The 6,310-nt window shown below is 42.3% G+C and overlaps 1 non-coding gene across 1 annotated transcript; it reads left to right on the forward strand.

The window, feature by feature from the left end:
- The first annotated feature begins 207 nt into the window (after window positions 1-207).
- On the forward strand, window positions 208-313 carry LOC112205543 (U6 spliceosomal RNA). Its single transcript, XR_002939481.1, has one exon. It is a non-coding gene; the product is annotated as a U6 spliceosomal RNA (small nuclear RNA).
- Window positions 314-6,310: the final 5,997 nt, after the last annotated feature.

Raw genomic sequence — 6,310 nt, forward strand, 5'->3', positions numbered from 1 at the left:
AGACTTTATGTGTCAGACACTGGAAAGTGCTTTTTATACATTTACCTCTTTTAACCCTCAGAAGTCATTATTATTATTATTATTATTATTATTATTATTATCATCATCATCCCCATTTGCCGATTTTACAGATGAGGAAGCTGAGATGTAGGAGGTTAGATAAGGTTGCCTGGAGTCAGATGGTGGAGGTAGCAGCAGCAGGCACAAAACTGTCACTTTGGCAATTTTGTTCCAAACTTGGAACAATACAGAGAAGCTTAGCATGGCCCTGCGCAAAGATGACACACAAATTTGTGAAGCATTCCATATATTTTAAAAATTTTCTTCAAAAAATTTCTTGGCTGGGCATGGTGGTTTATGCCTGTAAGCCCAGCACTTTGGAAGGCCGAGGCAGGTGGATCACGAGGTCAGGAGTTCAAGACCAGCCTGGCCAACACGATGAAACCCCATCTCTACAAAAAATACAAAATTTAGCCGGGCATGGGTGCGCCTGTAATCCCAGCTACTCCGGAAGGCTGAGGCAGGAGAATTGCTTAAATCTGGGAGGCCGAGGTTGCAGTGAGCCAAGATCACACCACTGCCCTCCAGCTTGGGTGACAGAGCAAGACTTCCATCTCGAAAAAAGAAAAAATTCTTGTCTCTGAGCCATGTGCCCTAGACCTGTGCTTGGCAGCTTCCGCGGAGAGCAGAAGCCGGCGATCAGGCCGTTTTCTCCCCTACGACCTCCAGAAACGCTCTCCAGACAGACATTTTCCTTTCCTGTGGCTGCAGAGATCACTAGCCACCTTTGGCAGGACCTCTCTCTCCCTTTCCCTCCTTTTGTTAAAGGATTTCAGGCGCGCGGACTTGGGGGGCTGATGTCCCCCATTTGATGGCTCGCTGTCACCACCCATCTGGACTCGAATCCTCTTTTGAGATTATCGTGGTTGTGTCTTTCTCCTTTCTCCAGGTCTAATCCTAGTCCCTTCCCCCATAGGCGTCCGCTCCGGGGTAAACAACACAGGTTTCTTCCAATTTCCTTTGTGTGTTGTTCATTCGTATATGTCATGTTTGGAAAGTGTATGTGTCAGGGGTTTATTTTTCAGGGGGGTTGTTATTTTTAATTTTTTAAGGTCATAAATAACACTTTCTTTTCTTTTTTTTTAACTTTTAAATAAACTTTATATTTTAGCATAGAATTGGAATTACAGAGATGTTGTAAAAATACTGCAGGGAGTTCCTAGATGCCTTGTTCTCACTTCTGCCTACTAACATAGGGTACATTTGTCAAAACTGATGAACCAATATTGATATATTATTAGTAACTCATCTATACTTTTTCAGATTTCCTTAGTTTTTTGTTGTTGTCGTCGTTGTTTTCTGAGACAGGGTCTCACTCTGTCACCCAGGCTGGAGTGCAGTGGCACAGTCATGGCTCACTACAGCCTCCACCTCCCCGGACTCAGGCGATCCCCACCACCTCAGCCTCCCGAGTAGATGGGACTGCAGGTTTGAGCCACCACGAATGGCTTTTTTTTTTTTTTTTTTTTTGGTAGAGATGGGGTTTTGCCATGTTGGCCAGGCTAGCCTGGAACTCCTGGGCTCAGGAGATCCCCCGCCTGCCTCGACCTCCCACAGTGCTGGGATTACAGGTGTTGAGCCAGCACACCTGGCCTTATTTCCTTCGTTTTTACCTGGCGTCCTTGTTCTGTTCTAGGATCTCATCTAGGAGACATTACATTTACTCCTGAGGCTCCTCTGCTGGGACAGTTCCTCAGGCTTTCCTTGTTTTTTGATGATCTTGACAGTTTTGAGGAGTACTGGTCAGGTGTTTTGTAGAATGTTTCTCAGCTGGGATTGGTCTGGTGATTCTCTCATGGTTAGACTGGGATTATGGGTTTGTGAAAGGGAGACCACAGAGGTGCAGCACTATTTTCATTACATCATATTGAGGCCCCCCTTGGCTGGCAGTTACATCACTCCTGTCTCTGCCTCTGTGGTCACACCCCTCCTCCTCTTCTCTCTGTCAAATCACCCTATATCTCTCTTCTGAGGATACTTGCATTGGATTTAGGGCCTACCCAGGTAATTCAGGATGATCTCATCTCAAGGGCTTTAACTCAACCTTCTACAAAGACCCTTTTTTCCAAATAAGATCACATTGACAGATTCCAGGAATTTGGACGTGGACTTCCTTCTTTTTTGAGACAATGTCTCACTCTGTTGCCCATGCTGGAGTGCAGTGGTGCCATCTCGGCTTACTGTAGCCTCTGCCTCTGGGTTCAAATGATTCTCATGCCTCAGCCTCCGGAATAGCTGGGATTACAGGTGTGTGCCACTACGCCTGGCTAATTTTTGTATTTTTAGTAGAGACGGGGTTTTGCCATGTTGGCCTGGATGGTCCCAAACCCTTGGCCTCCAGCGATCTGCCCGCCTTGGCCTCCCAAAGTGCTGAGATTACAGGCATGAGCCACTGTGCCTGGCCTGGACTTACCTTTTTGAGGGCTACCATTCAACCCACTATTCCCACATGTCAATTTTATCTTTCATGAATTGTGCTTTTGGTGTATCTTAAAACTCATTGCTAAACCTAAGGTCATGCATATTTTCTCCTAAAAGTTTCATAGTTTTGCATTTTACATTTAGATTTGTGATTCATTTTGAGTACATTTTGTGTAAGGTGTAAGGTCTGTGGTTAGGTTCATTTTTTTTCATATGAATATCTCTTTGATCCAGCCCGTTTTGTTGGAAAGACAATTCTCTCTTCATTGAATTGCCTTTGTGCCTTTGTAAAAAATCAGTTGAATACAGTTGTCTATTATTTGTGTTCTCTTCTGTTCCATGGATCTACGTTTCTATTCTTTCACCAATTTCAGCAATCTCGATTGTTGTAGTCTTATAGTAAGTCTTAAATTGGGTAATGTGAGTCCTTTGTTGTTCTTCAGTATTGTGTTGGCTATTCTAGGTTCTTTGCCTTTCTATATAGATTTGAGTCAGTTTGTTGATACCTACAAAATAGCTTGCTGAGCTTTTGATTGGGAATCTGTATCAAGTTGGGAAGAATTGACATTTTACCAATATTGAGTCACCAAATCTATGAACATTCCAATCCAATCTTCATTTATTTTTTATTTCTATTTTTTGAGACAGAGTCCCACTCTGTCGCCCAGGCTGGAATGCAGTGGCGTTATCTCACTGCAACCTCTGCCTCCCGGGTTCAAACGATTCTCCTGCCTCAGCCACCGCGCCCGGCCGCTTTTACTTTCTTTACATAAATCTAAGTTTCTGATTGATATCATCTTCCTTCTGCCTGAATAATTTCTTCTTCCTTTTTTTTTTTTTTTGAGATGAAGTCTCACTCTATCACCCAGGCTGGAGTACAGTGGCACAATCTTGACTCACTGCAACCTTCACTTCCCAGGTTCAAGTGATTTTCCTGCCTCAGCCTCCCGAGTAGCTGGGACTACAGGTGCATGCCACCATGCCTGGCTAATTTTTGTATTTTTAGTAGAGACGGGGTTTCCCCATGTTGGCCAGGCTGGTCTGGAACTCCTGGCCTCAAGTGATCTGCCTGCTTCAGCCTCCCAAAGTGCTGGGATTACAGGCGTGAGCCACCATGGCTGGCTAATAATGTCTTTTAACGTTTCTCGCAGGACAGATTGTGGGCAACAGAGTCTGTCAATTTTTGTTTGAGAAAAATCTTTATTTCTCCTTAATTTTTAAGGATAAATCTGCTGGATATATATAGAATTCTAGGTGGGTGGGTTTTGTTTTCAATCTCGCACTTTTAACTTCCGTGACACTGCTGGCATTCATTCACTTCAAGTGTTTCTCCTCCTGTTTGCATAGTTTTATGTCAAAAAGTCAGCTGTAACTCTTAACCTTGTTCTTCTGTGAGTTTGGTATTTCCTATATCCATCCTTCTCCAGCTTCTTTTAAGATTTTTTCTTTGTCTTTGGTTTTCTGTAGTTTATTTATTTTTTGAGGGGCATGGCTTGGAGAGAGACAGATAGCAGTTCTTTTTTACAGATTTTTATTTTATTTCAGTAGTTTTTGGGGAACAGGTGGTTTTTGGTTACATGGACAAGTAACCAAAATCTCAATTCAAATCTCTACCCAGCGTGTAGTCTTTTATTCCTTACCCCCTCCCAGCCTTCCCCTGAGTCCCCAAAGTTCATGATATCATTCTTATGCCTTTGCATCTTCATAGCTTGGCTTAATTTATGAGCGAGAACATATGATGTTTGGTTTCCCATTCCTGAATTACTTCACTTAGAATAATGGTCTCCAATTCCATCCAGGTTACTGTGAATGCCATTATTTTGTCCTTTTTTATGGCTGACTAGTATTCCATTACACACACACACACACACACACACACACACACACACACACACACGTATCTCCCATGGAATATATGGAATGTATATCCTACCCAGTAATGGGATTTCTGAATCAAATGGTAGTTCTACTTTCAGTTTTTTCTGTAGTTTAAATATGATGTACCTAGGTGTTTTTTGTTTTGTGTTTGTTTGTTTGTGTACTTATTCTGCTCGGTGTTTTCTAAGCTTCCTGGATCTGCAATTTGGAAAACAGTAGTAGCCATTATTAGCTCAAATACTTCTGCTCCATTTTCTCTTTCTTGTCCTTCTGCATTTCGGTTATGCATATACTACACTTTTTGATATTGTCTCACAATTCTCAGATTCTCTGTTCTGTTTTTGTCATTCTTTTTCTTTCTCTTTGCATTTCAGTTTAGGAAGCTTCTACTGACTGATGTTCAAGGTCCTTGTTTCTTTCTTTGACCATGTTTACTCTGTCGATGACCCCATCAGAGGCATTCTTCATTTCTGTTACAGTGTTCTTAACTTCTAGGATTTCTTTTTGATACTTAGAATTTCAACTCTGCTTACATTATCCGTGTGTTCTTGTATATTGCCTACTTTATTCACTAGGGATATTGCATATTAATCACAATTATTTTAAATTATCTGTCTGATATCCAACACTTGTGTCATATCTGAGTCTGGTTCTGATGATTGATTTGCCTCTTCAGATTGTATTTTTTTTCTTACCTTTTGGTATGCCTTGTAATTTTCTGTTGAAAGCTGGATGTGTTGTATTGGGTAATAGGAACTGAGGTAAAGAGGTTTTTAGTGTGGAGATTTGTGTTAATTCATCTAGGAGTTGGGTTGTGTTTAATCTTTAATCTTGATGTGTGATCCAGAGTCTTTAAATTCCTCTAGTGTCCTTGTTTTCATCTCCTCTTGACATTGGGTGTCCCTAAGTACTCCTCCTCAGAAAAAGTCTGTGCCTTGCAGCTCTTTCTGTTGTTATATTGGACTCTTCGTGTGGTGGCTTTGCTATTCGTTAGCTTTGTGACTTTGAGCATATTTCTTCACTAAGTCTCTTTCCTCGCAGGTAAAATAAGAACAATATTCTCTTATAGAACTGTGCTGAGGATGAAGTCGAATACTAAATTAAAACACTGAGCACTGTGCCTGATATAGACTAGATTCTTGATTGAATCAATGGGCCTGTTTGGCTCAAAGTCACTAATTGCTACTTGTTTCGTTGGCTAGTGACACAGAGTATTGCTTATCCCCCTCAACCACGTAGTTAGAATCAGAACTCATTTCTCGTCATCCCAGTGGCTCAGCAGTATGGATGTTGCAATAGGCAAGTTGTTAATAATAAATGAACGGTGCCTTCCAGGTACCCCAGATACTTTAAGCAGCACCTAATTACATATTTAAGTGTAGGACCTGCCGGAACCATCTCCCTCTCTTGAGAAAATAACGACCTCTCTAATTGCACACTGACCCAAGATACATTCTCCCAAGTAAATAATACACTGTTCAGAAGAATCCTAATTAGGTATTTACTTCAGAGATGGCAATGGCTTCATCTTGCTCCCCAGGGAAGTATTAAGCATCATATCAGGGCTGATAGAACTGAAAAACAAACTGGCCTCAAGAAAAACTCTGTCAATGATTTTCCATGAGAAGATAGAAAGCAGGGACTCCAGGAAGGAGAAACAATTGGCCAGTGCTAGGGTTAGGCGGCCTCTCTACATGGATGGAGGCAGCTTCTCTCAAAGACAGCCACGAGTCAGATGGACAGGCAGGCCCCCTTGCTCCACCCTCCTAAATTAGGAGTTGAGGCTGTGTAGCGGATGCCTATTGCCCAGGCTCAGATCGTTGAAACAACAGCTGGCCTAGGAGCTGGGGCTCTAACCATTAGGAATCACTTGCTTGCTGGAGGTGGTGTTGGGGTGAAGGGTTCTCTCTGTGTCCTTCTTCCAGTTCTCACTGTCCCTTGGTCACCAGCA

The sequence above is a fragment of the Pan troglodytes genome, chromosome 15, assembly GCF_028858775.2.
Source record: "Pan troglodytes isolate AG18354 chromosome 15, NHGRI_mPanTro3-v2.0_pri, whole genome shotgun sequence".
Taxonomy (NCBI): Eukaryota; Metazoa; Chordata; class Mammalia; order Primates; family Hominidae; genus Pan; species Pan troglodytes.